This window comes from Dipodomys merriami, unplaced genomic scaffold (assembly GCF_024711535.1).
Source record: "Dipodomys merriami isolate MVZ:Mamm:240054 unplaced genomic scaffold, mDipMer1.0.p SCAF_20, whole genome shotgun sequence".
NCBI lineage: Eukaryota > Metazoa > Chordata > Mammalia > Rodentia > Heteromyidae > Dipodomys > Dipodomys merriami.
This window is the reverse complement of record NW_027203382.1, coordinates 28,240,766-28,266,172: the sequence shown is the minus strand read 5'-3', so window position 1 is coordinate 28,266,172 and position 25,407 is coordinate 28,240,766. Positions and strand designations below refer to the sequence as shown.

The following is a 25,407-nucleotide window of genomic DNA, read 5'->3' as shown; positions in this document are numbered from 1 at the left end:
CCCTCAGTGGTCCCTACAGAAGATGGTCCATCTCCAAGCAGAAGGAGCTCAAACATCCATGTTGAGCAAAGAAGACACAGACACTGGGGTGGATTCACAGAGGAATACTATCCAGTTATTAGTCTGAGATGAATAAACCACAGCTGGGCTCAGCAATGGGATGAAACTTGCAAAACAAGATCAGGCCAAAGAAACCCCAAATCAGAAAATACAAACTGGTTCCACTTTCATGGAACCTCAGGAGTCCACACTTCTCATTCACGTGAGGTGTGTTAGAAGTCAGGATAGTGCCCCTGAGGGAGGAAGTGTCAGAGGGGCCACAAATGTCTTTGGTTTTGGTCTTAGTCCCAGTGTTGGTTTGAAAGTTTCACTGACTTACACACATACTTTTGGGGCACATTTCTGAAATATAACATATGCTCTATATTAATCCTTCCCGCATCTCCCACCTCCAAGTTAGTACTGAAGTGAAAGATGGTTCCAGAGTTCAGATTGCCAGAACTGATGACATACAAATTGGGTACATTGGAGGTGAAAAGTATGTTAAGCAGAGCTTGTATCTCTGGGATGCTGGTTCTTAGTATTTGACGCCATTGTTTCGACCTTGGTTTTCCCCTTGTCCTTTGATCCAGTCTTAGAGAACTACAGCCTTCTCTCATATTCCAGTGTTTTCTATGAGGAGCCATACATAGGACTTACCAAGGGGCTCAGGACCACCTCCACGTCCACAGGCACACAGGTGGCTTCTCACTGGCCACACACACACACACACACACACACACACATATATACACACACCACACCACACCACACACCACACACCACCCCCTTTGCTTTCAGCAGCATCCAGAGCAGCCAGGAGCAGCTGCAGCTTCAGTGGCCTGGCTACAAATCTCTTTCTCCACGCCTAATGGGAGAGCAAAGTGGACAGCAAAGTGACAAGTGTCAGGGCAGACTCTTCATGTGATTGGCAGTGCAGGGAGAAAGGGAGAAGCCTGTGTGTGGCTCTGGCAGGCAGGGTTACAGGAAGGGGTGTGGCTGGCCAGCCTGTCTTTGGGGGTCTGGGGGAAGGGTCAGCTGGCTGGGAGAAAACAAGTAGGCCCAACGTGACAGTCCCCACATTCTGCAGACTTGAAAGGGAAAGCCTTTGGCTTCTGCCTGGACTCCTGGGGCTCAGCCTGGCCTGGCCTGAGGCTGCAGGAGGAAGAACAACATGGGAAAGGGTGTGGTGGGGCTGGCTCTTCAGGTGGTGGGAGAAGCCTTCATTCCTGCAAAGGCTGTGTGTGGCCTGAGCTTCCTTGTCCCTTCCTGTCCCTTCCTTCTGTCCTCTGACTGATGCCTCTCCTCTCCCTGTGACTCCTCCCTCACCTCACCTCACCTCACTCACATGATACATTTTTTTTTCTGGAAGTTTCTGCAGCATGCTGTAACACCTCAACATTTCTCTGAGGTTTTTCCTCTGTCACTGCCTGTTAGAAAGTCTCAGTTCCTTTCTTTCCTGGGGTTTTCATTTGCACATACCTCCTCCCTCCCATTCCTGCAGAGGTAGGCTATACAGAGAAAGGCCAGCAGAGGGCAAGAGTCCTGGAATTACACTGCGAGGCAGATGAACGTGAGAAACTACAAAGTGTAGAGACTTTTGCTGGTCATTGACGCTCTCATTTGTCATTGGGGTTGTGTCACCCATGGCAGGAGTCTCTGGGCTGTGCCAATTCTGGGGTCATGGTGAATGCTCTGGCTTATAACAACCTACTGAATACTATCACATACTCTCCCTGATACTTATGCTCCTGCCCAGTCAGACAGATAGACAGCAGACAGACAAATGGACACATAGGCAGGATAAAACATTGGAAGAAACGCTCCATGTGATAAATCCTAGTACCCAAGTGAAGTTCCTCATGGACAATGCCTCTGTCATCCTCTGCTAGAACTCAATCAGGTAGAACTCGCTACTCCATTTTCTTCACAATTAGGTAAAATGAGGAAGCAGCTTTCGGCTTTTTTTTTTTTTTTCTGCCACAAAGGACAATGTAATTGCTGGTTCCTTTTTGTGGTAACAATGATATTCACTAGATGAATGAAGGATAGAAAATACAGCCCAGTCTATTCTTAAATGTAAACCCCCTCATGCAGACCTCCTGCCTACCCCTGAACTCCCGGCTCCCTTCCTTGGTAAACGATGTTCCCCTTTATTTTATTCTTTTTCTTCACCCTCCCCATCCATTTTCAAAAACAGTGGCCTATACACCCATGATGCTTCGTAGCATTCTGCAACCAAATTATAAATCACCTTCTAGTTCCCCAGAGGTAGCTACATCCAAAACACCTTAGGAATATGAAGGAGAGGATTGTATAAACAACAGTTCTGAGCTACTATGTGCTGTAGAGCTGTGCTAAGTGACTTCTTTTCCTTTTCGGTCCATCAGCAAAGATGGAAGCTGGATTTGGTCCACTACAAAAAGATTTAGGGAGCAGTGCAGAAATCTGCACTCACGGGCTAAGGAATTGTAGCAATGTAGAGATTCAAAAGGCCTGGGGGAAGCTGAAAGGTCTGCCTGGCCAGGCTTGACGCCTGCTCCCAGGCTGCAGGTTTGCCTCAGTTCACGCAAAGGACCAACCTTTCCCCACTCAGAGCCAACAAGACATGATTTGTTCCCTTTGGGCTGTGTAGGTTCTGCAAGACAGATACCCCAGGCTTCAAACTCAGGAGAGCCTGACTTTCTGGAACGCCATTTGCTTGGACAAGCCAGGCCAGTGAGGCATTTTCATCTCCTGAAAGCTCCCAGGGCAGAGAGCATATTTGAAGAATTCCTTTTTTTTTTTTTTTCAAAGACTTCTTTTTTTTTTTTTTTTTGCCCCTTCCAACATTTTGTTTAAGAGAAAATGAGATGTCTATCTTCTGTTTCCTTATTTTTTTTCAGGAAAGCAAAGGGTTGTTGACTTCCTCCCTCTCCCCTCCCTTCCTTCCTTCTTCCCGAAGGTACTCATCTGAGAAAAAGAGAACGAAGTATTGTTCCTGTTCTCCTTCTTAAGTCATTTCAAACACTGTCCCTGAGAGTTCTTTAAGTTCCCTGCAATCTGTACAGGAGAGAAAGAGGGAGAGAGAGGGAGAAAGAGAGAGACAGAGAGCCAGGGACCAGGTAAAGCGGTGGGGCTCCTGCAACCACTCAGCCCCTAGGAGCTGGTAAGTGACCCACACAATCCTTTCTACTTGCATTTTAGTGTCTCTGGGATGGAAGGTTCCACAGAAAACACCTTAATTAGAGGGTGTGCCTTATGGACGGCCTAGAATTTAAACTTGCACTTTTTTTTTTTTTCCAAAAAAGAATTCTGATGCTTTGCAGGGCAGAGGCTGGGAGAACTGGGAAAAAAACAAAACAACACCACAATTGCATTAGGCTGAAGAGGACATGGTATTAAGTCTGAATTTTGGCACAGGGTGTTGGGGTTCACTACACGCTGTTGAAGTGTATGATGGATGCCACTGAACGTCTCTGTCTTTCTCAGTGCTATGTCTTAGAACCTTCTTAGGGTTATGATAAGCGCTGAGCTTTGTTCTGGGGGTTTTGTTATATAGTGTTCTCTTATTCTTTTTCTTTCCATTCGGCACCTTACTCCACTCTCTTAAAAGAGTACAATTCTAAGAGTTCATTTCTAAATGCATCGCCAAAATAGGAGGGAGAAAATGAGGAGATGTCACTTTAAAATAGTACCGAGTGATGGGGAGGTTTCTGTGGTCAGGTGCCACCTGTGGCTTGAGTGGATTTCTTGTCCCTAGAAGGTGTCTCACTTGCCTCATAAAAGGAAGGCAAGGATTTAAGGGCATTGAGCTTCAGTTTTGGAGAACAACAGGTAACTGGAATGGGAGGGTTAAGATTGATCACCAGTGTCAGTAGGAGTAAAAATCCTAAGCACAGATGCAACTGGAAAACATCCACCCAGTGCCTGGTTTTCCAAGCACCAAATAGATGTAGAAAATTATGTACAACCGGGGTTTCAATGTCTTGCTTCCATTGAGTTTGTCAGAGAGAACAATATCCCCAAGAACTCTCTCATGACAAACCATCAGGGAGCCAGAATCATGCCAAAAATAGGTCAGCAAGGTCACTCCGAAAGACCAGTGTGTTTACTAACAGTAATAATTTAATTCATGGAGTGCTGAATGGGTGAAAGAAAGTGGACATGCATACTCTTTTAAATATTCGTTTTAATGAAATTTAGTGGTTAAAGTTCCCCGGTAAAGGGAAGAACATAATAAAAACAAACAGACCCACATTTGTAAAAAGAAATTAATTAATTTAGCCAGATTACTCTAAACCACAATCAAATTAGTGTTTATTTCAAACCGAACTGTCATCTTCATGAGGCTGAGAGCATACTCTAAAAAGAGACCATTAGTAGAGATTTTGTTCCATTAGTCAGACCCCTTTTTTCTTCTCCTTTCTGTCTTCAAAAGACTTTTTCTTAGTATCGCCATAAATAATATAAACAACATCAAGAAGGATGTGATTAGCGTTTGACTACTCAAAGAGGCAGACAAAACGACTCTCTTACCCATCGTGAGTGGTTTCGCAGCTCTCCCCCCTGCTCCAGCTACTTCCAACATATCTACTGTGTTGGGTATTTTACATTATTTATCAGTAAGTATGACCCCAGAAAAGTACACAGGGCTGTGATCTGCTTTTCTCCTTTCAGTTTCATTTCTCCTTGATAATGGTTTAATATTGTGCCCAATTAAAACAACAGCACAGAATGCCGTTCTAGCTTCACACGTTGAATGCAAACATCAAATGCAGGATAATATATGACAGATAATGCAGACTCATTGTGCTTAAAGACAATAAGACAAAAGGTGGGAAGACAATAAGGACGGAGCATCTGTCTTCCTTGTGGCTCAAGACTGAGAAGTGAAGAATGTGCTATTTTCCTTTTTTTTTTTTTAAAGTGTGTGTATGTGTGTGTTTGTGTGTGTGTTGAATATTTTTATTTATACTGTGAAGTAATTGCCAAGGTACTATCTGTTGGGGCTAGAGGGTCCAACTACTGAACACAAAAACCATCCTCAGCTACTTCAGTCTAAGTCATTACTGCATTTGTGGAAACCTTCCTTATGATTCTTCTTGGGGGTCATTAGAGGATCCTTTGTGGTATCACTAGGGGAATTCCAGTTTGGAAAGATCCAGAACTTAACTTACACAAGATTTCATTATTTTATTTTCTGCCACAACTAAAATGCCAATTTCTTGTGTGTGTTTTGGTTACTAGGGTTTGAACCCAGGGTCTCTCACATCCTCTTACAGACTAAGGACTTGTTCCTTCACTGATCTAATGCCCTCCAACCCCCAATGTATAGCATAAATCATGTCATATGCTGACATGATTCCCTGCAGGACTGTGTGCTGTCTGTGAATGAGAGCCAGCAGAGCACCAAAAAGTGCAGTTGGTCAGTACACAACCTGGGCTTAAATTCAGCTTTGTTGCTTACCAACTGTGGGCTCCATGCCAGGTCTCAAACCTCTCTGAGTCTCAGGGTTTCTGCATGCCAAACTTCATCCCCATAATGGCGTTATGCTGAGGGTTAGAAAAGGATAGGAGTCAATTGGTGTCAGTTGTGATTTTTTTTTTTTGTCAGTCATGGAGCTTGAACTCAGGGTCTGGGGATTATTCTTGAGCTTTTTTGCTCAAGGCTAGAGCTCTACCATTTTGAGCCATAGTTCCATTTCTGATGGTTAATTGGAGATAAGAATCCCATGGACGTTCCTGCCTGAGCTGACTCTGAACAGTGATCCTCAGATCTCAGCCTCTTGAGCAGCTAGGATTACAGGTGTGAGCCACCAGTACCCAGCTCAGTTATTATTTTAAGAGTCATATGTTAACACTTCAGAATACTGTGCTTTTGCAAATCCAGAAGATATACTATGTCCTTTGTAACTTGTATCATTACTCTTGCTCATACCAAGACTGTGGGGAGAAAAAGATTATTCTCATAGTTTTAGAGGTTGAATAAACACTCTGATTCTCAAATCCCTGTATAAAATAAAAGCTAGGGGAGTTTACTGCATTGATATTCGTCTCTGTTTAGGGTAGAAATGCCGGTGTTTGTTGTATTGCAGGCTAGTTATAGTCATCAGAGCTCACCGCAGGAAAAAGTCTGCTCTGGAAACAAACAAATGTATTGAGAGACCTAAATAATGCTGTAGACATTTCCTAAATAATGCTGTAGACATTTCTTTTTTTTAATGTTTATTGCTATTGTAAAGTTGATGTGCAGAGGGGTTACGGTTTCATACATTAAATAAAGAATACATTTCTTTTTGGACAATGTCGTCCCTTCCCTCACTCTCTCCCAGTTTTTCCCTCCTGTCCCTACTCACAAGTTGTATAGTTCATTTTCAACATTTGTCTCATCATTTCTGTGCCCCGCTTTACCCTCTCAAAGCCAGATGAAAGAAAAAACAAGACAAAAGGAAATGAAAATAAAAACAGCAACAAAGGAAAAAAAGACCTCTTGTTTCCATTTCCTGGAGTTCTTTTCGATAAATATTATTTTATATGGTCATATGTACACATGCTGTAGACACTTCGTCACCTCTTTTGCCTACTTTCCCCAGGATCGGGAGCTCTCTGTTGCTGGTGACCTTTGATCACCCTAGGCCAAGCCCACTCAGAGTGACCTCTTCTCAACCATTCCAGCAGGGAGCCACTCACTAGTCCCTACCAACAGGACATCATGTCATTTCCAGGGGTGTCCTAGTCAATCCAATGCCTTTTTTTCCCCGTTACAAACTTGAAAACCTACATACCTGTTAGCTCATCAAGCAAGAAAGAATAATGCTTTTATTTAGCTCTTAAACTTTTCCCCACTTTCCTAAAGCTCCAGCATATATGACCAAAAATGGACTAAGACCAACTCTAACATTTGAGGTTCTTGTTAGAATAAAAGTTTCTGATTCAATAGACTCATTTGGCCACTTACCTTAGGAAGAGAAAAAAAAATGGAGTGAGGTTGCTCAGTGCCAACATGCAAAGGGCAGGTTGGTGCCTGAAGAACAGGTCAGGAGCCAGTGCTCTGTGGTCCTGACCCCACCTGGGGACTTGAGGGATTTCTTTACTTGTTTGGGCCTCAGTTTTCTTTCTGAAACAACAGGAATGGATTCCATCAGTGATTGTCAAGACGATGTGCGTGTGAGTGCTTCAGAATTCATCTGAAGCCTGTTCCCTCTCTCCTCCTGCCTTTCCCTCTTCTGGAGGATCGGGGGGACCCCTGCCAACATCTGTGATTCTCTCAAATGGACAGGGGTAGGGAGCAGTCTGGCTGTTCTTCTTTAGGAAAGCATTGATGTGAACTATAAATGCATGCCCTAAGCGCCCTGGTTTCAATGACATTTATAGGTGGCACTGGATGTTTTCTCTCTTTTTAAATATAGTTTTTAATTGGGATTAAATGATAACATAAATTTCACAGTATTGTGGGACAGTGATACTTAGTTAAAGTCACAAACACAATTTAACCTTCACAAGGCAAATTGTCATGGTCTATAAAGTTTGTGAATTCTATAAGCTTTGACAATACAACTATTTCTTCCACATCGTGATATGTACATCTCTTTCCTTTTGCTTAGTGTAAGTTGTTCTCCCTTCTGGATGTTCTCTTTAGAAGTTAGTTTTGAATACACCAGTTGTTATTCCAGAAGCTAGCAGTGTATGGAATCAGCATGCCCTAGTCTGTGAAGCACTCTGGCTCACCACAACCACAAATCTGAGCCTCTCCTCTTACTTGGGCTGTGTATCTAGGGACTGAACCAACCACAGACCGAAATTATTTGCAAATAATTGCCTTTGTGATGAATGCATAGACTTTTTTTTCTTGCAATTATTCTCTAAAAGATACAGTATACAGCAAGAGTGTTATGTTAGGTATTGTAAATGATCTAGACATACATGTACAGGTTATCTGCAAATGCCATTGCATTTTATGCAACAGACTTGAGCATCCATGAATTTCAGTGTCTGTAGGATCTTGGAGGCAATTCAACATAGACACTGAGGGACAACTATAGAACACATAAAAAGATCAATTACTTAGATCTATAGATAGTACAATTCTGCATGAATAGCACTTTTGAATTTATGTGTGTCTACATAATTTGCACCTGCAAGTGAGCATATATCCTTTTCTCTTGTCTATGTTTTCTATTCTTTTTAAGAAGCATTAATAGTTTTGATCTCATAAAGTGTTGTTTCTGTAATCTGTTTTACAATGCGTGTGCTGTGCTGAGCCTGTCTCAAAAATTAGGTTCTTTTCCCGTAGTGGTGGTAAGACTAAAAGACTGATAATGGTATTAAAAAGCTGTCTACTTAAGAAGAGTAACATAAACCTTATAGCCAAAGTGACTCTGATTTTCCTGATTTATTGTCTACCTTAATCACTTGATGAAGAGTTTGGATGTTTAATGAAATGGAAGTGTTCACATGGCAGGAACAGAGACCACAAATTTTTGACATGCACGCTCAGAAACAGCTAGCCCAGTGACAACTGTCCTCAGTGACTGTCCAAATCCAAGTCCCTCTACATAAAACAATGACATGGAGATGCAAGAATAAGAAATGTTTTCTTTAATAGCTGGATGCCAATGGTTCATGCTTGTAATACTAGATACTCAGGAGGCTAAACTCTGAGGAACAGAGGGTTCAAGGCCAACCTGTGCAGGAAAATTTCTTATCTCTAACCACAAAAAAGTGAAGTAGTGGCTCCAGTGGTAGAGCACCAGCTTCAGCTTTTGTGAAAAAGCTAAGGAACAGCACCCAGGCCCTGAGTTCTGGTGCATGTGAGGGGGAGAGAGGAAGGAGAGGGAAAGGGGAGAAGGAGAGAGAATAAGGGCACTGTGAGCCAGGATTTACACACAGCGCTCTCTGGTTTGTTGTAGGCAAGGCTGTGCATCCAGATTAAAGGGATAGTACTCGGAGCAAGTTTTCAAAACACCATGGGGGTGGATTCAGGAAGAAGAATGTGAAGCCCTTGTTGAGCATGGTACCCTTTCCTTTATTTAATTAAAGGCAATGAAGGTGGACAAAATAGTGGGTAGCAGCAATTTGGTTTCTGTTGAGGAGGAAGGCTCATCTGAGGCTACTAAGGTTTTAAATATTAACATTCCCTCTGGGACTGTGTGCAGCACACACACAGAGCAGTAGCACAAATCTCCTGGAAGCTTGTTTGAAATGCAGAACGTTAGCTTCCCATCCCAGGGCTACTGAACAGAACAAGATCACCTCATGGTTCAATCTTACATTCAAGTTGGAACAGTGCAACCTTCTCAGGGTTTTGAACTATTGTACATAGACAGACCCTGGAATATAAGGCCCCACTCCACAGAGTTAACTTTAACCTTGCTTAAGACAATAGCACTCTATTAACAAAGGCATCACTGTAACAGTCCTATTCTATTGATCCCTGAGCAGCATTAGGCATATTCATGGGGTCACACTCAATGGTTAAACTCCATACCAAGGGACCTCAGTATCCCAATACCAATGATCAGTCTCCTAGGGTGGACTCCAGCTCTTTCCTCCCTCCCCTGCCCCCCACCAGATGGAAGGAATGTGGGGAGGAAACTCAGGTTCAGCCTGTGACCCCAGTTAGTGGCTCAGAGCAGGGGAATCCCCAGGGAGGGGAGGGGATGAGTATTTGAGGGACAAATCCTAAAAAGGAGTTCAGTTTTTCCACAGTTAAAAAAATAACATTTAAGAATTATAACATTGGCTGATGGCATATGCCTGTAATCCTAACTACTCGAGAGGCTGAAATCTGAGGCTCATCGTTCAAAGTCAGCCTGGGCAGGAAAGTCTGTGACATTCTTATCTCCAATTAGTTGCCAAAGTGGACCTGGGGATCAAGTGGTAGAACACTAATGAAAGAAGGAAAGAGAGAGGGGGGGGAGAGAAAGGGAAAGGAAGGGAGAGAGAGAGAGAGAGAGAGAGAGAGAGAGAGAGAGAGAGAGAGAGAGAGAGAAAGAAAGAAAGAAAGAAAGAAAGAAAGAAAGAAAGAAAGAAAGAAAGAAAGAAAGAAAGAAAGAAAGAGAAAGGCAAGCTTAGGGATAGGGCCTACATCCTTATTCAAACCCAGGGACTAGCTGGCGTGTACACACACACACACACACACACACACACACACACACACACACACACACACACACACACACACACACACACACACACACACACAATTATAGCACTGGATTCGATCCTTGGCAATATAAAAAAAAAATCTAAAATTGAGAGAGAGAAAGAGAGCAGAGCTCTGCCAGTTTCTTTCCTGAAATGCTTCTAGAATGGGCAAGGGGTGAGAATCCTACTATCTGTACCCCTCCTGGGGAAGGAGGGAGGACCTGGTCCCTAGTGTCTCCGCCAAGGGGGGAGGGGGTTATGCCAGAACACACAGCTCCTCCTCCCAGTGCGGAAAGAATCCTTAGAGTTTCCTCTGCACTGGGGACTCACCGTTCCCTCTTGAACAGAAATCAAGAGAGGACTATTGTTGGAGGGGTGGGGAAAGGAAACCGGGCGGAAGGGAGAGAGGGAGAGGACGGGAATAGCTGCTGCTTGTTGCAGCCCAGACCCAACGACACCTCTGTGTGGATAGAGAGGGTGGCTTCTCCCCCTCAGCTGAGGCTCTGGCTCCCTTCCACAGGAAGGCAGGGTTCCAAAGCCTGCTGCTCTGTGGGACAGCTACCTACCAGTGCCACCCTAAGTGTAAGAACACCTTGGTTCTTGTTGACTGTTTATCTGAAGCACTTTGTTCTCCACAGCCACACCCAGAGAGCTTTCTCAGAACAAAAAGCACAAAGAGGAGTTATCCATCATTATCCTTAAAAAAATGAACACCTTTGTTGTTGGTGGTGGTGGTGGTGGTTGTGGTGCTTGGACTTGAGGCCTAGACTTGGTCCCGGAGCTCTTTTTGCTCAAGACTAGCATTCTATCACTTTGAGCCACAGCTCTGCTTCTGGTTTTCTGGTGGTTAATAGGAGATAAGAGTTTCATGGACTTTGCAGTATGGACTGTTGAACTGTGATCCTCAGAGCTCAGCCTCCTGAGTAGCTAGGATTATAGGTGTGAGCCACCAGCACCTAGCTCTAAAAGTGAATACGTTTTGAGTGCTAAGAAGCACAACACTACACTATCAAGATGATGTTCCTGATGTGCCTGCTGGGCCCTGCTAGGACCTGCAGGGACCTGCTGGGACTGGACTTTGTAGGTGGAGGAGCCACACCAAGCCCTGGAGGCCTCTTAGATTATCCAGTCTCCCCTGTCCAGCCTGTGGAGAGGCGATGGAGGAGACTGTCCCAAGCATCATTTTTGTGCAGAATCCTGCACACAGTGGATATATTTCCACTGTGGTCCACAGCCCTCTTGGCATCCAGTGCTGTTAACCACCCACACACACATCTCTGGTGGAGCCAGGCCTTCAAGGACAGAGTCCTTCTTATCTCCAGGCTTCAATATGGGCCCTAGATCCCCATGGGAATATTGGAGAATGAACAGAGAATTTGTTGAAGACAATTTCATTCTGTATATGACTTTACAACCTCTGTGAGCCCAAACACATCCCACTAACATATCCTTTTTATTTTGTTTTATTTCATTTTTAATTTTGATGGCTTTTTGCTTTTAGAATCAAACAAGTGGTTGCCTTTCAGAACCAACCAACTTCTTACTGATCAAGAAACAAAAACAGTCTATAATACTAGCTACTCAGGAAGCTGACATCTGAGGACTGTATTCAAAGCCAGCCCAGACAAGAAAGCTCGTGAGACTCTTATCTCCAATTAACCACCACAAAGTCACAAGCATATGTGTGTGTGTGTGTGTACAATTTATATATTCCAGAATATATAAATGCGTGTGTGTGTGTGTGTGTGTGTGTGTGTGTGTGTGTGTGTGTGTGTGTGTGTGTGTATACTGAGGTTTGAACTCAGGGCCTAGGTGCTGTCCCTTAGAATTTTGGCTCAAGGGCTGGTACTCTACCACTTCAGCCACTTCTGACTTTTTGGTGGTTAATTGGAGATGAGTCTCATGAACTTTCCTGCCTGGGCTGACTTTGAGCTATGATCCCCTGGTAGCCTCCTGAGTAGCAAGGATTACAGGTGTGAGCGACCAGCAACCAGATTAAAATAGGTGTGTTTTTCAAATAAATTAAGAGGGTACTAGAGCAGAGAAGTCTAGTAACTTTCACTAATTGCAGGGGGCATTTTGAATGGAATAGGCCTTTTGGTTGGCAACAAGCTTTCCCATTCTTCAATTGCTGCAGTTTTTAGTTTGTGTATTCAATCAAACTCTAGAAAGTCTGGAAGTATTCATTGTTGCTATTTAATTACTTTTTAATAACCATCTCCAAAATAACATCTGGTTCCTTTTCTGACTGTCTCTATGGCAGTGGGCAGCTTGCTCAGCCTCCGTGTTCTTTGCTCATTGGCTCCCTCAGGGGGTGCTGTGACTGTCACCTGAGTGTTGGCATGTGACCTCTTTCCCACGTTCCATGTTCCATAGTCAACACTCAGCAAGCACTCTGTGTTAGGCGCCACTTGCCACTGTGTGGGTCACATCGTGGAAGTGGGGTTGAAGTAATGAGTAACTGAAAATGTAGAGAGGAGGCAAAGGTCCTTCCAGATGTTCCCATCTCTGGGTCACAGGCAGCCAGTGAGGAAGTGGACTCTCTGTAGATACCAAGTTGGAGACAGTTGGCTGGAGTGAACCCACTCTGGAAAGATGAAGGTATTTCTGGTCTTTGAGTTCAGTAGACTTTGCAAGTCCATTGCTTCTGTGTGACATGCATTGACACTTGCCTTTCTGGACTAGTGGGCAGAGCATGGGCTTGGAGCTCATGGAAGGCCTGTTCTTTACCCCTCATCACCAACCATAAGGGGAAATAAGGCCACTGGCCTCTCTGAAAGAAGCAGAGAAGTAAGGCTGTCTTGCCACAAACCAAAATGCTGAGGGCCACAGTTATCAGAGGGTCAGAAGGAAGTTGAAATGACCAACTCAATGCTCAGCCAGTTGAATATTTCACTTTCAGATCATCCTGAGGATAGTTCTGTAGCTTTATGACATCGACCACCTTACAGATGCAGTTGATTTTGGAATCATGGTGATTGCAAAGTGAGGCTGTCTAAATGACTAAATTTATTTCTTACATCGGCCCCAAAAGACATAAAAATAGAACACATTCATGGATGACATGTAGTTTGAAGTTTTGAATGTATGAGAGAAGAATCTGCTGCTAGACTTCAAAAGATGAACTTCCCTGAAGTTAGTGCAGGGTGATACAGACTTTTTGGACACAGTCTGAGACAAGTAGGCCAATGAAGAATTGGCTTCTCAACACCCACTACTTTTCCTTGGTTGGTTCAGGCAGTCATCATTATGGCTAGTGTTCTTTGGCTGCCCCATGTGGGGTAGGTTCTGTGCTTGCCCTATGGCCCCTACAGTGAATAAGATCCAGCTTGAGCCATCTAGAAGCTTCCAGAAAATTAATGGCAGTACCAAATACAGACTGGTTGGCTTCCTTGTTACTTCCATTCACATGGATTTGTCAGGAGAGCCCCAGAGATCACATGAGACAAATCCAGTTCTTCCAAGTGTTAGCTCTGTGAATATTTAGATATAAGGTATCCAGGCCTCAGGCTTTGTGTGTCCTCCACTGCAGGTCACATCCCTCTGCATACTCTCTAAGTTGTTCCTGGCCTTTGGGTTTGACCCAGAGCATTCCTTTCCCTTACCACCCCAAAACTTTGGCTGATGAAGAGCAGAACTTGCCTCTTTGTGGTCCATTTTCAGGGCCACAGCCACAATGAGGACTCTCCATCAGAAAGCCCATGTAAAGGAGCTGGGAGTGAAAAACCAAGAAACTTGGAATGATAGTTATTGATTTACTCTATTATTTTCCCAGACCTTCACTTCTAATCTTGTCTCAGGTCCTCCTCTTCCCCCTCCTCTTCCCTTTGCATGGCCCTGAGGATACCTACTTACTATTGTTCCAGGGGACCAAATACAAAGGTAATTGCTATTTATTGAGTGCCTTTTTTTTTGTTTAGTACCAGAAACTTTTCTTTGCCCATCCTGGGCCTTGAACTCTGGGCTGGACACTGTCCCTAAGCTCTTTTTTGCTCAAGGCTAGTGCTCTACCACTCCAGCTACAGCACCACCTCTGGCTTTTTCTGTGATTCATTCGAGATAAGAGTCTCATGGACTCTCCTGCCCATGCTGGCTTTGAACCGAGATCCTCAGATCTCAGCTTTCTGAGTAGCTAGGATTATAGGTGTGAGCCACCAGGGCCTAGCTCAGAAACTATTTATTTCACTTATGAAATAGCATAATAATCTTGCAAGATTATTATTTTTCCAGATGAGAAAACTGAGGTCCAGTGATTAAGAAACTTGCTATAGTTGGTAAGGAGAGAGAATTGAACTCAGGAGCTACCTAACTTCTAAGGTTATGTCCCTTCTATATTTCTCAGTCCCTATGATGTAACACACTTAAACAAAACAGAACTTTGGCTTTATCAACACTTTGTGCTCCAAACATGTAATAGGAATGTCCCTTTCATCATCCTTTCTCTTCTCCCCAGTAATCACATTCAACCTAAAAGTGAAGAAAAGAGGTTCAGTTTGGTGTGCCAGATCCCTAGATAGCCAGACAACATGAATTCTAAGATGATGTATCTTTAGTCATTTAAACCCCCCTTTTCTATTGGCAGCAGACAGTTTACAGGAATCCAATAATATTTGCTAGGCCAATTACAAACAAAGAATATCTGAAAATGGTTTCTAAACAAACTCCATGCCTTGGAACTTTATCCTCCTTTTTCAAGTGATTGTATTCAACCCACAAAGCATCCAGTTGAATTCGATATCATTTGAGCACCTATACCTGGACCTCCCTCCTTTGGACTTTAAGTCCACAGATTAGAGGAAGATACAGACAGCAAAGAAGTTCTCAAAGCCAGCATCACTTTGGCTCCTCCTCCCATCAGTGGCATCCTTTTTTGGTCATCTGTGAACTCTGTTCTATCAACTACAGCAAGGCTACCGGTCCTCAACTGGGGCAGTTCAGGATCACCCAGAGCTTTTTGGTTATTACAATGACCAGGGGCACTAGTGCTATCTAGTGATTAGTGATAGGCAAGGATGACAAAGTTCTGTGATTCATACCACAATGTTCATGGCATATTGCAAACCCATCTACCACCACCACCACCATTACCTTCTCCCCTGTGTGACAATCAAGCGCATGACTGCTTCCTCACCACTGACCCTCCACACCCAGCTCAGATTCTTAGCACACATCTTTTGGATGACTGCTCTCCTTTGTCAACTCCTGTGTCTACATGTGTCCTCTCCCATCAAGAGTGGTTCTGCTTGCCTCTTGTTTCCAAAACCACCTTCAAAGGTAGGGGCTTCTCCAGCAATGGCCCATCTATATCCCATTCCTCTTTTCTCCCCACTGACCCAAAACTTTCAGCCATTTGGAGGTTCTTCGCCCTAATGAGCACCTCCTGAACTGATTATGATTAACCCTTTGACTTCAACTCAGATATGGCTTTCTAGAGTAATTTTAGGTGGGAACTTTTTTTCTCTGAAGTAGATTTTAAAACTTTTAAAAAGTATTACATAGTTTGATGGCCTAATGGATTAAGATGTTCGATGAGTCACTCTAAGTGATTTAGCCAAAGCAATACCAGTGCCCCTATTGACATTCCAGAGAGGAATGAAGAGGAGCCAGAGAGGAACCTAAAGTGTGACATCTGATGGTCTCCATCACTCTTGCAGAAGTGTAAGAAATACAGATATTAAGCAGATTGAGGGCTCCAGCTGTCTCTAAAACAGATGACTCATTGGGGTAGAGTCAGAGCCATGAGCACCTAAGACACCTGCATCCAGATCCCAGATCACTGGAGAAGCATGATGCTGCCTTGTAGAACCTTCTCCATGGCTGCAGACTTCCAGAGTTCATAGATTTTACTTTCTGATTGATTCCCTTAAGAAGACCCTCAGCACCTTTTGTAAATTTTAGAGAGAAAGTTCTCTTCCGAGCATGGGAATTCCCAACTCTGTTCTATACAGGTACTCTCCCATTTTTTTTAAAGTATTAGGAAACACTTCAAAAGGTCTTAAAATTCATTTTCATTCTTCTCAAATTGAAAGTATGCTAAACAGTAGTATACCTCACAGCTGGTAAATATAGGCAAGGGTGTGTCTGTTCTTGCCTTATGCCATGCATATTAACTATCAATGGCTTCCTTTTAATCTTCGTTGGGATCTGTGATATATTAGGACAGATGAGGCTATGCTTCAGAAACAAATAAGACCCAATTCTCCATGGCTTGACAAAGAAAAAAGAAAATTTATTCCTCACATGATTATGTATCCATTGTATAGATCCACTGTGGCTTTGACCCTGATCTGCTTAAATTTCGGCCCCAGACCAACAGGACAACTATCATCTGAAAGGTTTCAGATTCTTATGGCAGAGTAGTGTGGACTACTCAGATAGTTCACAAAACAGTGATACATGTCATTTGTACTTACATCTTATTGACCAAAACAAGTCCCATGGCCATGCCCACTTTTAAAGGGAATAAGGACAGGCAGTCTAGTCACATAAGAGAGCTATAAATATTTGATGAACGAAGTGTTACTATCCTTGTTTTGTAGATAGGGGAACTGGAACTCAGGAAAGTGGAGGAGCTGTTTCTCACAGCCAGGTTTTGTGATGTTTCCTGAGCATTTTGCTCTCTGGTAGTGGATGCATTCCATAGCATACATGTTGCAGACATGTTGCCTGACTTCCTTCCCAAATGCTATTGCTGGGGTACAAAGTTCTTGGGCCTGAAGGAATATGCACACACACTTGGGTAAGGTTAAAGCCAAATACACATTGTTGCAATCTTTCATTTTAACTATTTCAGTTCTCTATCAAGGGCTTCAACACATTTAACATGAAATCATTAAGTGAGCCAGGCGCCAGTGGCTCATGCCTGTAATCCTAGCTACTCAGGAGGCTAAGACCTGAGGATCGTGGTTCAAAGCCAGCCTGGGCAGGAAAGTCTATGATACTCTTATCTCCAATTAACCACCAGAAAACTGCAAGTGGCGTTGTGGCTCAAGTGGTAGAGCATTCACCTTGAGCTGAATTGCTAAGGGACAGCACCCAGGCCCAGAGTTCAAGCCCCATGACCTAATTAATTAATTAATTAAATCTTATAAGTTTCCTTGCTGATTGATTTTATTTATTTAATCATGAGAGAAGAGCCACTCTATTCTCAGATCAGTGAGGCTGCTGATTGGTGGATGCCCGGGATCCAGAGGGAAGGGGCTCATGATTCCTTATTATTTTCAGTAAAAGTAATCTACAGGGGAAAAAAAAGAAATAAAAGCTTGTAAAATAGCAAGACTGATTCTACTAGCCTTCAGAATATCAACCCCAGAATTTCACTTTCCTGGAGCCTAGAGAATATATTCTGTTAGTTCTTTTCAAATTTTTCTAATCAAAGTACTCCTAGGAAGAAAAAGATCTCAAGAAGAAAGCTGAAGTAATCTGTGCAGGTGGACTTTGACTTAAGCATATGCTGGCATTTTTTGCTTTCTTCTCCATGACATATCCCTTACTGTTTACATCTACAATGCTTTAAGTTACTCAGCATTATATAAAATTGATAGCCCATAAGACACATTGACTTTGTGTGTATGTGTGTGTGTGTGAGAGAGAGAAGAGAGAGAGAGAGAGAGAGAGAGAGAGAGAGAGAGAGAGAGAGAGAGAGAGAGAGAGAGAGAGAGAGAATATGTGTGTACTGGGGCTTGAACTCAGAGCTTTGACATTGTCCTGTAGTTTTTTTTTTCCTCAAAGGTGGTGCCCTACCATTTGAGTCACAGCATTACTTCCAGCTTTTTGCTGGCTAATTTGAGTTAAGAGTCTCACAGACTTTCTGGCCCAGGCTGGCTTTGAAGCACAATCCTCAGATCTCTACTTCCTAAGTAGTTAGGATTACAGGCATGAGCACCCAATGACACAAAGACTTTTTCTATAGTTTCTACCACCCATGGGACTTTAGTCCATCCTTTAATCCTAGTATGGTTATTATCTGAAAGTGAGTTTCTGTAGAGAAAGACAAGGATTGCCTTTGTCATATTGGAAGTGTATGATGAATGCTCTTTGTACTCACTACCACCTAGAGTACCTAGAAGGGGAAAAAAATCAAATTGGGGGGAGGTGAGGAGAAGTAGGGGGAAGAGGAGGAGGAAAGAAGAAAGAGGAGGAAGTGGAGCTATAGCTCAAATGGTAGAGTGCTAGCTTTGAGCTAAAGAGCTGAGGGACAGCGCTTAGGCCCAGAGTTCAAGCCCCACGACCAACCAAAAAAAAAAAAAAAAGAAGAAAGAGGAGAAGGAGGGAGGGTGAAAAAGGAGAGAATAGAAAACCATAAAATGATCTCAGGAGATATGGAAGAGCCAGTCAGCCCAGAAGTGCCTCAAAAAGTGGTCCCCTAGAAAGCACATGGAAACATCGCGAAACTAATTTACAGTTGTTAAGGAGCTATATTTTTATTACTTATATTTTCTTTACACATTAAAAACTACAAAATACTTTGTTGGAAGCAAAGCTGTAGCCGGAAGCAAATGGTTTAACCTTGCTTGTATCCAATCCCATAACTCTAGCCCTGCCAGGCCTAATGAAGCATGATGTTTGCAGAAATCTTTGAAGGTGAGGAGTGCAATTTAGGTATTATACATTATTAAATATGAATGCCTATCTAGGAAGGAAACTCTCCAGTAGCACTTTATGTGCCTTAACCAGTAGCCAACCTGGTAGAACTGGTTACTGGTTATCAACATCTCCTGACAGCAGGGACCCAGTTGTGGGTCCCTAAGAATGGAAAAATAAAGGAAGAAAGAAATAGGCCAAATGGTAGCAAATGGCAGGCCTCATGAAGACACTGGCTTGGGTCATAGAGAGATTCTAAAGAAGGCCTCATTTACTGGAATGGAAAAATATAGGGCCAGGAAATTGCTCAGAGGCCTCTTGTCTTTTCCTGTGTACATGGAACTACACGATATGTTGGCTACTGTTTTGGATTAGAATCTCCGCTGTAGAAATAACCTGAGTTGTGTCCTTGGGAAGAAGAGGTTGTGTGCTGTGGGGTAGAGGAGGGGACGGAAGGGAGGATGTGGAGAGGAGCCATTTAGACGCACTCTGAGACCAAAGTGCTACCTTGGGCTTCACAGACCATTGCCAGGCTGCAGCTGGGAGACTGGGCAGCCAGTCTGTTTAGGGAAGCTCCAAGTTTTCTGAAGTGTCTCTGAGCTGGAGCCCACTGGGTCCCCTGGGTGACACAAGGCAGTTCCAAATGTTGAAGCTGGATAGCTAATGTTTTTCCGGAGCTTAGGCTGAGCCTCAGTTTCTCATTGCACAGCTGTTAGGCAGTTGCCTGTTCCCATGCACTGTTTTAGACAAAAGACAGCATTCTTGTACTCTGAAAGCTTACATTCTAGTAGAAAGTCAATGCATAAAATACGCAGTAAGTTAGAAGATACCAATAAAAGAAAAGCAGGGAAAGAGTGAGAATAAGGAATGCTTGAGGATGAGGTTAAGGTGCCCTTACTGAAAAGCTGATTGTTGAGAAAAAGAAAAAAAAAAGAATGAGAGAGCCATGAAGGCATGGAGGAAGAGCCATCCAGGTAGAAAGAGCAGCCAGTGTAAAGTCCCCGAGGCAGGAATCGATCTGTTAAGCAACCAGAAGCCAGTAGAATTAGAATGGAATAAGAAAGGGTGAGTGTGGTGGGCTATGCACCTTGTAGGCCACAGTGAGGACTTGGGCTTCTATTCTGAAGTGGGTAAAAAGTCTTGGGAGAATTTTGAATAGGGGACCAATAAGGAGACCTGACTTCCACCTTAGGAGAATCAGCCTTGACTGATGGGTTGAGTAGAGCAATGGGCATTCAAATGTGAAAGGCAGGAGAGGAATTAAGAGGCAGTTGCAATACTCCTGGAGAGAAGCTCCTATGGTTTGAGCAGCGTTGGGGCAGTCGATGTGGTGGGCAGTGGTTGGACTCTGGGTAGACATTGGAAGTACAGCCCACAGAATTTGCTAATCCCTATAGGAGAGTTCTCAGATGTCTCCTGGGAACAGGTTAATGAGCTGTGAATGGTGGGGAGGGCTGACTCCTCTCTATTCAAGGGGAACAAAGAAAGAAGAGAGAGAGGGACAGCAGGTAAGCTTCTTATTCTTCCTTTGTCTCTTCCTATTCAGGAAGGTTAGTATATCAGCACAAAGTGACTCTGAACTACCAGGACCCAGGTCTTCACCAAGTAGTCTCCTGAGGGAATTAGGAACAAAGTGAATACTCAGATACATGCTAAAAAACCACCGTGCTGTCAGAATTGGTGGGTGTGTCCTGGCTAGGAGGTCCTAAGGGAGGCATGCTTGAGCTGTAGGACAGAAGCCTGGGAAAAGGAGGGGAAGGAGATGAAGAGCATTGCAGGCAGTGGGTATAGTACGTGTGATGGTTCCAAAGGAAGGGAACATGGCACGTGACAGGACATGAGTGAATCTTGAGGTTTTGAGGATGAGGAGTGGGTGGGGCTCAGCCCAGGTGAAACTTGTGGGCCATCTTTGGATTTTGAACTTTATCCTAAGATTAATAAGAAGCTATTGGAGGACTCTGAGCAAATGAATGGTGTGGTCATACTCGCCTGTTGACAAGCTCACTGAAGAGACACATGCTTCTAAGTGATTTTTGGAAAGGTGAGAGAATGGTTAGTTCAAAAGTCAGCTGACAGAATTCCAAGAGTGTTTTCCATTCCAAAGTTAAAAACAAAAAAAGCTTGGGTTTTTAAAGGGAAATTTCAATAGTGATTAGATATTTAAATAATTAATGAAACTATTGATGTTTTTGTTGTATTGTAGTATTTCGGCTGTTTTCTGTCAACCCTGTGTATCTGTGGTTCTGTCTCCACAGATTCAACAAACTTGAGATTGAAAATCATTTCCTTTGAAATTGCATCTATACTGAACATGTTCAGACATTTTCTTGCCATTATTCTCTAAGCAATACGATCTAGCAACTATTCATGTAGCCCTTACGTTGGGTTAGATATTACAAGTCATCTAGAGTTGACTTCAAGTATATGGGGGATGTGTGCAGGCTATACCTAAATCCTAAGCCACTTTATATAAGGGATTTGAGCACACATTGTGTGAATGCCAAGAGCTATCTATATTTATAGATGAAATAATATGATATTGTGGATCAACTTCCAAATCATTTCAATTGGGAAGTAAGGGAGTGGGTAGATAAGATTGCTACAAAATTGGTCATGAATTAAAATGAGGCATGAGATATGGGTATTTGTTACATCACTCTACTTTCATCATTTGAGGTTTTCTATAATAAAAAGGGGTTTTTAAAAGTAGAATCTTCAGACTCTCTTAGATTCTACTTACTTATTGGATTTCAAATGTTCCCCTTAAAGATCATATGAAAGTACAATGAAAGAACAAATGAACCCCTCCCCCACACACATACTCTTGAGCATCAGGAACACACAATTCTTACTTACTACTATTAGTACTGCTACTGACTGAAGCTCCAGGTGCAAAATCCTGACCATACTTGAAATATTTCTGGGGTATTAGACACTTAGTCTTAATGATAGCATCACTTTGCTCTCTCATCCTTCCCTTTGCTCTAGTTTGCAATCAACATTTATAAGTGAAAGGTTACACTGCTGAGATTCAAGGAGAGCCTCAGACTTCCAGGACCACACAGGTGTACAGGGCGCATGGCAATATGTCATTGACTTAGACTAAGCCTGTTGCAAACACAACAAGGTACAGCCGTTTGACCCTCAGGTCTAAAGAATGCCCCTTCTTTGTATTTTAAAAGCAATGTGTTGTGGAGCTAGGTGGGGCAAGGGACTCAAAGGCTAGGAGACCAACATCAGAGACTCACAAAAGGGCATGTATATAAGTCACTTGTAAGCCCGAAGTGCTGAGGGAGTTGTCTGAATTTCTGGCATGATTCTGGCACTAACTTCAGTGAAGAACTGTGTGTTTCTGTCTACCTGGATTTCTCAGACATCATGATGGGGTGAGGATGCTGAAATCCATCTCCAAGTTATTCCCCAAGGTGTGGTGAATAGCTGCATAGTAAGTCAAGAACACAGGACCTTCCCAGGTGAACTTATGAACTTATTTTTGCCTGATAAGTTCATATCTAACTTCCATGCCACAGGCTGCTTGAGCTCCCACCAAGGATTACAGAACACACTCATTTTACTTCTGAAACAAGATTGCTGTTAGTGTTGTTAAAACAGTATTTATAAAGAAAGAGAACAGGACACAGTCTGAGTGTGCTTTCCTTTTGCATTTCAGCCGAGAGAGTGCTGAGTTTGGGGTACTAACATATGGCACAAATGTTAACTTTAAGGAAAATCTGGCACATGACATGCTAAACTGTGCTTCTTTCTACACACAGGATACTTGGCTTCAGTGGTAACAATACAGTGCCAGGTTTTCTTAAATGTCAGGCATTTTAAGAAATAGTTTCTCAGAATTTAAAATTGCACACACACACACACACACACACACACACACACACACACACAGAATGGAAAAACTATGATGTTTCTAAATAAAAGAAATTTAACTCCAGAAGAGAATGATTACAGTTCACACAAATTGACCGTCAAACATCAGCAGTATGATATCTGAACTTGTAAGCATTGTGGTATAAGTCTATCATTCATTAGCCAGATGATAACCTACAATATTAAATGTTCAGTTCTTTTGGTGGGGCAGTGAGGGAGATAGAGGGAAAATAGATAGTTTGCTTTGGTCATTCCCCTTACCTGTAGAAAGAACTCATTTACATTGTGTGAGTCAGATGAGCAGGTGGGAATTATCAAAAAAAAAAAAAAAAAAAAAAAGAGTAGTTCACTCCCACCCCCACCCTCAACCTCCACCATGTCTCAGCAAATCCAATATCTGGAAATCCTTGTGGCTAACAGAATCTAGTAAACTTGGTCCTTGATCTTCCTAAATTTCCCTTGACCAGTTTGGTTTACCAAGTTCACTCTCTCAACTTCAGTGGCTCATTGTGGCCTGCATATTCATAATATAGGGGATCTGTTCTGGGTCATCATCGACATCATGATACAGCACTCATTTCAAGATTGTTCCTTCTCTGCTTATGAACCCAGATTTCCACTTAGTTTCTTACTCTCCTAAGAGAGGGAAAAATCTGATGGTGAACTTTCCAGTGGAGTAATGAGAATGGTACACAGCTTTATAGGGACAAAGCCAGAGTCAACGTCAGTCATCTAGCGGAAAGGTCAAAAATGAGTTGTGATTATAGACACATGGGTTCTAGAACTTTAAAACTCTCCTATCTTCCCTCTGCCTCTGTTGGATGGAAACACCCATTAATTTTGAACAAATTACAGTGGAACCTTTTCTTTTGCTCTAAACTCTGTCATTTCTTTTCATTTCAGAGGGTATTGTAGGAACACAAAATAATGAGTATGAAAGTTTTTGAAAGAGTTGAGAATTTTTTCAGTGTAAGTTTTCACAACATCATGAAATAATTTTCCCAATAAGCCTAGAGGTTTTTTAAAAAAGAATTCCAATTACAATGTTGGGTCAAGTTTAAGAGCTTACTTGATCGCAAGTGTAAGATGAAAGAATCCAAAGATAAAAAGACCCACTTAAAGAAATGAGTAATTTGGGTATAAATTATGTTGGCCTTTCTTTAAAAAAAAACAATTTGTTAGTATATATTAAAGCCTGAAAACTCATATACTTTCACTCCATAATTCTATTTCTAGAGAATTTAATCTGAGAAAATGATACTCAGCAAGGATTTATGAGCAATTTGTCTACTGCAGTGTTGTTTGTATACTGCAAAAAAGATATAACCAGTTCTATAGAAGAAAACAAACTCCTGACTAGGAAACTCAAAAGAAATAAACCAAAATACCAACACAGCTACACTTGAATTATTGATTATTTTAATTTTCTTCTTTAGATAGTTAACTATTAAGTTTTACAATGGTTATGAATTTACATTACTTTAAAGATCACTAAAAATAAATTATGGAGAATCATTGCCCTTAATCTAATGCTGGTGCCAAGACATTTTGTGCTTTCATTTGTCCTTATCAATAGCCAACTTATCTTCACTGCATTTATGATTTTCTTCTTATTCTTTTGCTTACCATGATGCACTGTGGGTTTTAAATCATACTCTCTGCTGACAGCCCTCTCATACCCAGGGAGCTGAGTTTTAGGGTGTCTAAATATGGTTCTCATTCCTTTCTGAATCCCATGCATTCCTTCACTGGAAGTTCACAGACATAAATCAGCCCAGGACTCATTTGTTCTAAGCTAAGCCAGACCAAAGGATATTCTTAAAAGGTGGCTTAATCCTTACTAAATTCAAAGGCAGGCATATCCTATTATCATGATGAATTTTCCATTAATTTCTACAGACTAGCTACCTACTCTGAAAACCCAATAGTTTTAGAAAACATGTACAATTATAAAAATCTGGAGGCTGGGAAGGTGGCTCAGTGGTAGAGTGCTTGCCTTGCATGCCTGAGGCCCTGGGTTCGATTCCTCAGCACCACATAAGCAAAAAGAAAAAAGCCGGAAGTGGCGCTGTGGCTCAAGTGGTAGAGCGCTAGCCTTTAGCTAAAGAGCTGAGGGACAGCGCCCAGGCAGAGTTCAGGCCCCATGACCGGACCAAAAAAAAAAAAAAAAAATCTGAACTAAATTTGTTCATAGATTTTTAAAAAATGAATAAATAAATCCTAATGAGTTACCTGGTGCTGCTCAGTTTCAGTAGAAAGGCACTTTCTTTTTTTTTTGTTTTTGTTTTTTTTGTTTTTGGTTTTTGGTTTTTGTTTTGGTCCGGTTGTGGGGCCTGAACTCTGGGCCTGGGCACTGTCCCTCAGCTCTTCAGCTTAAGGCTAGTGCTCTACCACTTGAGCCACAGCCACTTCCAGCTTTTTTCTTTTTTTGCTTATGTGGTGCTGAGGAATCGAAACTAGGGCCTCAGGCATGCAAGGCAAGCGCACTACCACTGAGCCAACTTCCCAGCCCCAAGGCACTTTCTTATGTAGTCACTCATTCAACTTAGTCCTGTTCTGGGTCAGTCTCATTACCTCATCAATGTGTCACATAATTCTTAATCCATTTACATCCAGCAGTGTCGGCTCACTCTTGCATTGATTTGGAAAATGGCCTTCACACTTTGGTTTTACTCTCTACTCATGAAATGTCATTTACAATGGAAATGTCATTTCATGAATGGAATTTTCTTTTGGTGATTTTGTTTTAGATCAGCTTGAGCCTCATATGCC

General features: G+C 42.5%; 1 protein-coding gene across 1 annotated transcript in view; it reads left to right on the top strand.

Moving 5' to 3' along the window:
* Positions 1-3,048: 3,048 nt before the first annotated feature.
* Positions 3,049-25,407, top strand: part of Znf366 (zinc finger protein 366) — a 65,839-nt gene continuing 43,480 nt past the window's right edge. The window contains exon 1 of the mRNA XM_070031327.1: positions 3,049-3,187. The gene's annotated coding sequence lies outside the window, so the exon portion shown is untranslated. The remainder of the gene's footprint in view (positions 3,188-25,407) is intronic.